Consider the following 11,071-nt stretch of genomic DNA (forward strand, 5'->3'; position numbering starts at 1 on the left):
CTGTGTCCTGTTGTGGGGTTCCTCCGTTCGTCTGGACTTGTTTTTATGTCCCCTTGAGGAGTTTTGTGTGTTTCGGTCAGGAGAGGTTTAGAGCTGCTTCTTACTCTGCCGCCATCTTAACCCGGAAGCCTTTTTCTCTCTAGGATTTTTTAAGTAGACCATCATATCATCTTCAAAGAGTGATAGCTTAGTCTCCTCCTTGCCTATTTTGATACCTTCAATTTCTTTTTCTTCTCTAATTGCAACTGCTAGTGTTTCTACTACTATGTTGAATAATAGAGGTGATAATGGGCATCCTTGTTTCACTCCTGATCTTATTGGGAATGCTTCTAATTTATCCCCATTGCATATGATGCTTGTTGATGGTTTTAGGTATATACTGTTTATTATTTTTAGGAAAGGTCCTTCTATTCCTATACTTTTCAATGTTTTCAATAGGAGTGGATGCTGTATTTTGTCAAAGGCTTTTTCAGCATCTATTGAGATAATCATGTGATTTTTGTTTGTTAGACTGTTGATATGGTCAATTATGTGGATGGTTTTCCTAATGTTGAACCATCCTTGCATTCCTGGTATAAATCCCACCTGATCTTGGTGGATGATTTTCGTAATTACTTGCTGGAGTCTCTTTGCTAGTATTCTATTTAAGATTTTTTGCATCTATGTTCATTAGGGAGATTGGCCTATAGTTTTCTTTCTCTGTTTTTGATCTACCTGGCTTTGGAATCAGTACCATATTTGTGTCATAAAAGGAATTTGGTAGGACTCCTTCTTTGCTTATCACATCAAATAATTTGTATAGTATTGGGATTAACTGCTCTTTGAATGTCTGATAGAATTCACTTCTGAATCCATCAGGTCCTGGTGATTTTTTCTTAGGGAGTTCTTTGATGGCTTGTTCAATTTCTCTTTTTGATATGGGATTATTTAGGTATTCTATTTCTTCTGCTGTTAATCTAGGCAATTTATATTTTTGTAAATATTCATCCATATCTCCTAAATTGTTATATTTGTTGCCATATAATTGGGCGAAATAGTTTTTAATGATTGCCTTAATTTCACCTTCATAATAGGTGAGGTCTCCCTTTTCATCTCTAATACTGTCAATTTGGTTTTCTTCTTTCCTTTTTTTTTATTAGATTAGCCAGTACTTTGTCTATTTTATCTGTTTTTTCAAAATATCAGCTTCTAGTATTATTTATTAATTCAATAGTTCTTTTACTTTCAATTTTATCAATTTCTCCCTTGATTTTTAGTATTTCTAATTTAGTTTTCATCCGGGGATTTTTAATTTGCTCGTTTTCTAGTTTTTTTGAGTTGCATGCCCAATTTATTAATCTCTGCCCTTCTTAATTTGTTCATATATGCACTCAAGGATATAAATTTCCCCCTGAGTACTGCCTTGGCTGCATCCCACAGAGTTTGGTAGGATGTCTCATCATTGTCATTTTGTTTCTATGATTTCTTCTTTGACTAATTGGTTTTGGAGAATCATATTTTTTAATTTCTAATTGGTTTTTGATTTGCCTGTCCAAGTGCCCTTACTAATTATTATTTTTATTGCATTATGATCTGAGAAGGTTACATTTATTATTTCTGCTCTTTTGCATTTGTTTGCAATGTTTCTATGCCCTATTACATGGTCAATCTTTGTGAATGTACCATGTGCAGCTGAAAAGAAGGTGTATTCCTTTTTGTCCCTACTTATTTTTCTCCACATATCAATTAAATCTAATTTTTCTAGGACTTCATTCACCTCTCTTACCTCTTTCTTATTTATTTTTTGGTTTGATTCATCTGGATCTGAAAGAGGAGTATTTAGATCTCCCGCTAGTATGGTTTTACTATCTATTTCCTTCTTGAGCTCTGCCAGTTTCTCCTTTATGAATTTGGATGCTATACCACTTGGTGCATACATATTGAGCAGTGTTATTTCCTCATTGTTTATACTGCCTTTAATCAGGATGTAATGACCTTCCCTGTCTTTTTTAATCATATCTATTTTTACTTTGGCTTTGTCAGAAATCATAATAGCCACTCCTGCCTTCTTTTTCTCATTTGATGCCCAAAAGATTTTGCTCAAGCCCTTAACCTTAAACTTGTGTATGTCCACCAGCCTCATATGTGTTTTTTGTAGACAACATATGGTAGGATTTTGGTTTCTAATCCACTCTGCTATTTGCTTCTGTTTTATGAACTAGTTCATCCCATTCACATTCAGAGTTATAATTATCAGTTGTGCATTCACTGACATTTTTGTATCCTCCCCTATTCCTACCTCTTCTTCTTACACTATTTTCTTTTAAACCAGTGGTTTGCTTTGAGCCGGTATCCCTTATCCCCTCCTTTGATTAACTTCCCTTTCTACCCCCTCCCTTGTTATTCCCCTCTTTTTATTTTTAAAGGCCTAATGAATTCCCTCCCCCTTCTTCTCCCCTCCCTTTTTGACCTCCCTACTCCCCTGGTCCCCTTGGTTTATCCCTTCTGACTTTCTCAGTAGGGTTAGATTCAGTTTTTTATCCCAATAGATAATGTAGCTACTCTTCCCTCTCCAGGTTGATTACACTGAGAGTAAGGTTTAAATATTACCTCGTAATGCTCTCTTCCTCTCCTTCTTTTTTTTTTTTTTTTTTTTTTTTTTTAATTTTAAACCCTTAACTTCTGTGTATTGACTTATAGGTGGAAGATTGGTAAGGGTAAGCAATGGGGGTCAAGTGACTTGCCCAGGGTCACACAGCTTGGAAGTGTCTGAGGCCGGATTTGAACCTAGGACCTCCTGTCTCTAGGCCTGGCTCTCAATCCACTAAGCTACCCAGCTGCCCCCTTCCTCTCCTTCTTATAGTAGTATTTGTCCCCTCCCCTTCTCATGCCCTCTTTGTGTGTAATAGAATATCCCATTTTTCTTATTCACTGAAGTTTCTCTTGGTGTTCCCTACTATTTACCCCCCTCTTTCCCACCCCCCCATGTCATCTTAGACCATTTAGTATTCCACCCTCTCTCTATGAATTATTCTTCTGATTGCTATAATAGTGAACAGAGTTCACTACAGAGAATTATACATAGCATTTCTCCACATAGGAATACAGATAATTAGATCTTATTGAAGCCCTTAAAGAGGCAAATTTAAAAAATTATGAGTTTTCTTTCTTTCCCCTCTGTTTCTTATTTACCTTTTCATGTTTCTCTTGATTTTTGTGATTGGATATCAAACTTTCCATTTAGTCCTGGTCTCTTTTGTGCAAATATTTGGAAATCTTCAATTTTGTTGGATGCCCATTGTTGTGTGCAAATGCAAAGCATGGAATCCCTGCAAAGGTACAGGGATGGCCTCACCCAGAGTTCCAGGGGACCCCCCTGGAGAACTTTGGGTGAGGGACAGTTAAGAAGGGTTGGAGACAGTTCATTTGTGGGAGTGGATGTGAGCAGACACTCTGCTTGCTACTCCTGACTTGGGGGTTCTCCTGAGGTGGCCATTGTAGCATAAGTCAGTGGTTTCTACTCATAGGGTTAGCCTGTTTGTTATTACTATTCTTCATTAATATAATTATATAATTACTTAGTGATTAGAGAGTAAGATATTTATCAATAGCAAGAGAGCCTGTTTCAGTTAAGTGCTTCATCCCATCCCCTCTTGTGGGGAGGGGGAAGGGCAGCATCTACTTAGCAGTTCAGGGTTTCCTCTCATTATCCTAAAACCCTCATTTACCCTTTTTAGTTTTCTTTGTTATTACTTAATATAACCTTTACCTTCAAATCTGTGCCTGATAATTATTTGGGAAGATACTCACAATTCAGTCTGTACATTTAGTTTGAATCCTGTTGGCTGCCAGTTTAAGAAGATCTCCTCTGTCCTCAACTGTTAGATAACTAATTTCTATATACTCATCATACTGACCTGTGAGGAATATAAATTTAAGAAAAGGAACATCAATTGGGGTTTCAGCCATAACTGAAACTTACCAGAAGAATCTTATTCCTGTCTTCATTACCAACTGAAGCAGAAGCAGTTAGAGGGGGAGGGGTTTGAGAGCCAGTAGTGTTTAAACCCCTCCTTTCCTCATTGAAGTCTGTCAATCTCTGGCTCTTGACTTAAAACTCTATTTGGCCCTGACACATTTATCTGCTTCTCCAAACTATCTGTTATTATCATCATAACACCATACTTTCCCCTGGAAGTATATAGTCAGTTTTGATGGGTAGTTGATCCATGGTTAAAGGCCCAGCTCTCTTGTCTTTCTGAATATCATATTCCAAGCCTTGCGGTCTTTTAGTGTGGAGGCTGCCAGATCTTGTTTGATCCTGATTGGTGCTTCTTGATATTTGAATTGTCTCTTTCTGGCTTCTTTTAAGATTTTTTCTTTTACTTGGAAGCTCTTGAATTTGGCTATTATATTCCTCGGTGTTGTCCTTTCTGGGTCGAGTGTAGAGGGTGATCTATGGATCCTTTCAATGTCTATATTGCCCTCTTGTTGTAGAACTTCAGGACAATTTTGCTGAATAATTTCTTTAAGTATGGAGTCCAAGTTTCTATTAATTTCTGCTTTTTCTGGAAGACCAATGATTCTCAAATTGTCTCTTCTAGACCAGTTTTCTTGGTCTGTCACTTTCTCATTAAGATATTTCATGTTTCCTTCTATTTTATCAGTCTTTTGACTTTGTGTTATTTATTCTTGCTGTCTTGAGAGATCATTGGCTTCTAATTGCTCAATTCTAGCCTTTAGGGACTGGTTTTTGGCTATAATCTTTTGGTTTTCCTTTTCAATCTGGTCATTTCTGGTGTTCGATTTGCTTATCAATTCATTTGATTTCTGAGCCTCACTTTCCAATTGCAAAATTCTGTCTTTTAAACTGTTATTTTCTTGCCAGATCTCTTCCATCTTTTTCATCATCTTAGATTTGAACTCTTCAATAGCTTGTGACCAGTTTTCATTATTTTGGGAATGTTTGGATATGATTTCTTGTTTTTCTCCTCTGTTTTCTGGATTTTCTCTGTGTAAAAGTTGTTGAGTGTTACAGAGTTCTTCTTGATAATCTTTTTCTTCTGGGGTTCTCGATTTTGGCTTGCCATTGTTGTTAGCCCAGTGCCTTCTCAGCTTTGTCCTCACACTCAGGGTCTGTCTGCGCTTTTTAGGCTCCAGAGGTCTCAGGTTTCGTTGTTCTCGTGTTTGAGCCTCCTGGTTGTCCCTGGTCTGCCCCTCTGCCTGAGGCTCTTTTATCAGTCTCAGGGGCTGCTTCCACAGCCGCACTCCCATCTTCACAGGGTCCCCAATCGAGGTCCAAGCCTGAGCTCAAGATCCTTGTCCGCGCCTAGGGCAATGCCTTTACCCGCGCAGACGCTCGGGAAAGTCCGTGCGCGTTCTTTAGCCTCTTGGGGTCCTAAGTCTTGCTGCTCTCAGGAACAAGCCCTGGAGCTGCCAGTGACTTAATGGGTGCCCCAAATCTGCTTTAACTCTTGTGGCCTAGCCTTGGCACTGTGCGTGGTGTGGGGGGTAGGGGAGGGGCTTCTTCCTCTTGTGTTTTAGTGAGAGCTGTTTCACCCCTTTATAGCATGGAAATGCCCCGATTCCACGTACCTTCAATGCTGTGCCCTGTTGTGGGGTCCCTTCGTTCGTCTGGATTTGTTTTTATGTCCCCTTGAGGAGTCCTCTATGCTTTGGTTAGGAGAGATCAAGCAGCTGCTCCTTACTCTGCCGCCATCTTAACCAGAAGACTCTTCTTTCTTTTTTTTAGTGTAATTAAACAGTAGTTTATCTATTTTATTTGTTTTTTCAAAGTACCAGCTCCTAGTTTTATTTATTAGATTAATTGTTCTTTTTCTTTCAATTTTATTAATTTCTCCTTTGATTTTTATGATTTCCAATTTAGTTTTTAGCTAGGGATTTTTAATTTGTTCTCTTTCTAGTTTTTAATTTGCATGACAAATTCATTGACTTCTTCCCTCTCTGATTTGTTGATGTATGCATTCAAGGAAAGAAAATTTCCCCTGATATTGCTTTGGCTACATCCCATAGATTTTGATAAATTGTTTCCTCATTGTCATTCTCTTTAATGAAATCAGTAATTATTTCTTTGATTTGTTCTTTGATCCCAGTTTTGAAGAATTAGATCATTTAGTTTCCAATTAATTTTAAATCTGCCTTTTCACAGTCCCTTATTGGTCTGAAAAAATTGCATTTATTATTTCTGCTTTCCTACATTTGTTTGCAATGTTTTTATGCCCTAGTACATGGTCAATCTTTATATATGTGACATGTGCTGAAAAGAAGGTATATTCCTTTTTATCCCTCTTTATTTTTCTCCAGATATATATTAACTCTCATTTTCCCAATATTTTATTCACTTCCCTTACTTTTTTCTTAGTTATTTTTTGGTTCAATTTATCTAGTTCTGATAGGGGAAGGTTGAGGTACCCTACTAGTATGGTTTTACTATCTATTTCCTCCTTAAGCTCCTTTAGTTTTTCCTTTAGAAATATGAATGCTACACCATTTGGTGCATATATGTTTAGTACTGATATTTCTTCATTATTTATACTGCCTTTCATCAAGATGTAATTACCTTCCTTATATCTTTTAATCAGATCTATTTTTGTTTTAGCTTTGTCTGAAATCATAATTGCTACTCCTGCCTTATTTGTCTCAGTTCCAGCCCAGTAAATTCTGCTCCACCCTCTTAGTTTTACCCTGTCTATGTTTTCCTGCCTCAAGTGTATTTCTTGTAGACAACATATGGTAGGGTTTTGTTTTTTAATCCATTCTGATATCTGCTTCATTTTTATTGGTGAGTTCATCCCATTCACATTCCCAGTTATGATTACTATCTGTGTATCCCCCTCCATTTTGACTTCCTCCTTTGATTCTGTCTTTCCTCTTGTCCCTCTTACCCTCCCCTCCAACTTTATACTTTTACGTCAGTCTCCCCCCTTTCCCCTCCCTAATGTTACTCCCCTTCCCACCCCCACCCCTCTTATTTATTTCCTTCTTACTGTAGTGCCTTTTAAATGACCCCCAACTTCTCCCTCCTCTCCACCAACCCTTTTATTACTCTTCTATTTCCCTCTAGGGCATGATACAATTCTCTGCCCCAATGGATCTGATTGTTTTTCCCTCTCTGAGTCAATTTCAATTGTGCAAGATTTAAGTGTTATCTGTCACCAACCTCTTCCACTCTTCCATTGTATTAGTCTTCTCCTCTTCCCCCATGTACTTCTTTATGAAATATATATTTACTCCATTTTATCTCTTTTCCCATTTCTCTTAGTATTATCCTTTTTTTAAACCCTAGTTTTGAATATATTTTTAAACATATCATCTTAAACAGTTTGTCACTGTACCCTCTAAATGTACTTCTTCTAGCTATCTTCATGATAATAACTCAAAGTCCATGACAATCCATTGGAGTCATCAACCCACTACCTTCCTGGATGTCTGACCTCATGGACTGGAGTCAAACAGAGAGAAAGACACTAGAAACAGAGAACAGCATGCATGCAGAACTCTTCTAGGAAAAAGGAACTCATTAAATACAGGAATTACTAACTTTTGATTGTATCAAAATGAAGAAGAAATAAAAATATCATAGCTCAAGGGAGGGGTATGACAGCAAATTCTTGACCTGGGCTTGATAGTAAATCCTTGGAGTGACTTTGAGGACTAGGGAGATACTGTTGTTTTCTCTGGAAATCTCTGGAGCTTCTCTTGGTCAAGATGAATGCTTGTCTTATCAGGAAAAGTTCCTAAGATTGTTCCCAGTCCAGAGTCAGTTGGCACAGTCAAGTCAGAGTTCAGTTGGTGGGTTTCACAAGCTTAACTTATTCTAAAGGATCAGAAATCTCTGGAAAAAAAAATGTAGGCTTGAGAAAATCCAACTATTGTAGTCTGTTTTCCTTTTACTTTCTCAGAGCAATGTACAAAATAATGATACCCTGGGTAGGCAGAACTTCATTCACTTGATGGGTAGAGTTGCCAAGGTCATTGTACCTACCCCAAACATCTACCTCCTTCCATCACTTGCATCTTAGGCATTGGCTATGACAATGAGATTTCTTATGAATTCCAACTTATTTGCATTAATTTCTTTGGACTAATTAAACCTCAGGGAATTAATACTTTCAAATTGAAACTTGAATTACAGTATCTTTTTCATAATTACAATTTTATAGAAGCATTAAATATTAAAGGGCATCTGGGGACTGGAGAGAGGGAGGGGAATAAGGAGGCAAAGTTGAGTTTGGCACTGATTATAGTCCTATTGACCTCCAGTCCCAAGGAAGGCTCAGGGACAGTTTGAGAGGGTATCCATCGAATAGATCTGGGAAATCCCCACAAATTCAGATCTTTCCCTGGAGAGTTCAATATTCTTGATTTAGAGCTGGAAAGGGATACTAGAGAACATCTTTTCTAACCCCTCATTTTACAGATGAGTGACCTGAAGCTCATAGAAGTTAAATGACTTGCCTCAAGCTGAGCCAAGACTTAAACATGATTCCTCTGGTTCTATTTAAATTCTTCCATAGTGTCCTTTTGGTATCTTTGTTGCTTAGGGTTCTAAGAGTTTGCTCAGCCTTTTCTTTCAAGAAGTTTTTCAAGTAAATATTCTTGATAAGTATAGTTAACTAGTTTATTATTGCCACTTATATCCATTGTTGTTGATAAGGGGGAAATGGCTCTGGTTCTGAGACCTCATTAAGAAGGGCTGGACAGTCAGTTTTGTCATTCAAGTTGATACATGGGTACTTGCTAGGGTGATTGAATGAAATTAGTCTGATACCCAGCATAGAACTTGGATTAGAATGGCATTGTGAGACAGCAAGAGTGCTAGTCTAGTGAATGATTATAACCAGAGATCTGTGTTCTAGTCTCTTCTTTGTCATTAATTGGGACTATGATCTTGGGCAAGTCATTTCATTTTTCCTTATTTGTAAAATGGAGTTTTTGTATGGACTATATGGACATGGACTACACGATTGATAAGGATTTCCTTCAAGTTCTGATTTTTTGTAATTAATTCTATGATTAACCCAATTCTTCCTTAGCTAGCATTTGATCCATGAATCCACTACTAGACCTATGTTCCAATAAGATTAAATGAAAAGGAAAAAAAAGATCTATATGTTGTAAAAATTAAAATATTTGAGAGACTTGTTTTGGGAAAGTAACAATATAATAATAATATGTATTATTATAGGTTAGCACACAACCAACAAATTGGTAAGTTAATGGCTCTCTCGATAACAAAAACCTTGAAGATCATTTAGGAAGATGTATAGATCCAATTTGGGAGCTCATTAGGGCATCCCAAGACATTCCTGACAGGTGAACAATTAGTGAAGGGGTTGTTCATTAAGATTCTCAACCTACCCCACCCACAAAGGTAATGAGGTCAGGTGAGCAGGAAGAACCCTTATTAATTAACCAGATTTTATGTGGGGGAGGGGAGCATTCCTAGGAGTTCCTAAGAACAAAGAAAATACAAAGAATGGATGGAGCCCTTCTAATCCAGGACCTTGACACAGAAATTGATTGGGGCCTCTCTAAACCAGGACCCTCACACCAGAATTAATACAGAATATAAAAATAAATTCTCACAATGCATATTACAGGGCCTGGGAGCTTTCCAGATCACTTAACATGGCAGCATCTTGCAAATAGTCTCCTAGTATTCTCCTACAAAGTGGATGGGAGTGGCCTCCTTCAGTTGGGTACCTAAAACAGGCACTGCCTTAAAAACTGACAGATTGAAACAATCTCAACTTTCTTCTGTGCCCTTCATGCTCTTTCCTGTTGGATCCAACAGATGAAGATCCCACATAGTTTATACAAAATTTACTCAACAGTAAATTTCTGCCTCCTCTCCCTTGTCTCTGGGACCTTAAAAATGGGTTATGTTTCATTTGTCTTTCTCAGTTTAAGATGTTGGTAGTACTCTCCTTCCTACTGAGAGCTGGTGCCTTGGGAGTCCTGGAGTCTGGATTCCAGAAGGTATATTACAGTCAGGCAGCTAGCCCTATAGGAAAGTCCTGAGAAGTCAGGGGGTCTAGGACTCATGCCAAGGTGAGTTTTATTTAGAATTCTGCTCTATAGGAACTGATCTAGGCTATGAACTTAATCCTCTTCCCCTCCCAGAGGCTGAGATGGTTTTAAATACCACATGTGGATATATTTGTATATTTGTGATTATGCCTTTGACTGTTACTGGTAAAATGGAACTCGGGTGCAGGGTACCCATACCATACAATTGGGGAAACACCATCAATGGAGGTTGGAGCCAATGGCAGAAAACCTACACATCCACAAACCTTTTTTTTTTTTTTTTAACCCTTACCTTCTGCATTAGAATCAATATTGTGTATTGATTCCAAGGCAGAACAATGATAAGGGTTAAGCAATGGGGGTTAAGTGACTTTCCCAGGGTCACTGAACAGCTGGGAAGTGTCTGAAGTCAGGACCTACCAGCTCTAGGCCTGGCTCTCAATCCACTGAACTACCCAGCTGCCCCCTCCACAAACCTTGTTAAGGGAACCAGTGAACCCTAGGAAAGGAGTGAGATGTGACATAGCATTCAGGCATTGGGATCAGGGTAGACATGTACAAAAAAAAATTTTTTTTAATTCAAAGATATTTTATTTTCCCAATTACATGTAATAATAATTTCTTTTTTAATGGATAACTTTATTACATTAAATTGAAAAGATTTTTACACAAACAAAACTAATAAAAATTAGAAGGAAAAGAAGAAATTGAGAAATAATTTTTGTACCAAGTATCTCTGATAAAGTCCCTATTTCTCAAAATACAGTTAAATTTATAATAATCTGAGTCATTCCCTAAAAGGGAAGAGTTTTATATTGTACAAAAAAATTTAAAGCAGTTAAAAAACCAATTTTTTTCCTGTTCTTAATTCTCTCATTCCCTTCTCTTCCTACAACTATTAAGGAGGCAAGAAAAGAATTCATTAAAATATGTATTATCCTAGAAAATAAATTTCTATATTAGCTGTGTCTTCCCTGTAAAACACACACACACACACACACACACACACACACACACACACACACACACACACACACAC

This window comes from Gracilinanus agilis, chromosome 4 (genome assembly GCF_016433145.1).
Source record: "Gracilinanus agilis isolate LMUSP501 chromosome 4, AgileGrace, whole genome shotgun sequence".
Classification (NCBI taxonomy): Eukaryota; Metazoa; Chordata; class Mammalia; order Didelphimorphia; family Didelphidae; genus Gracilinanus; species Gracilinanus agilis.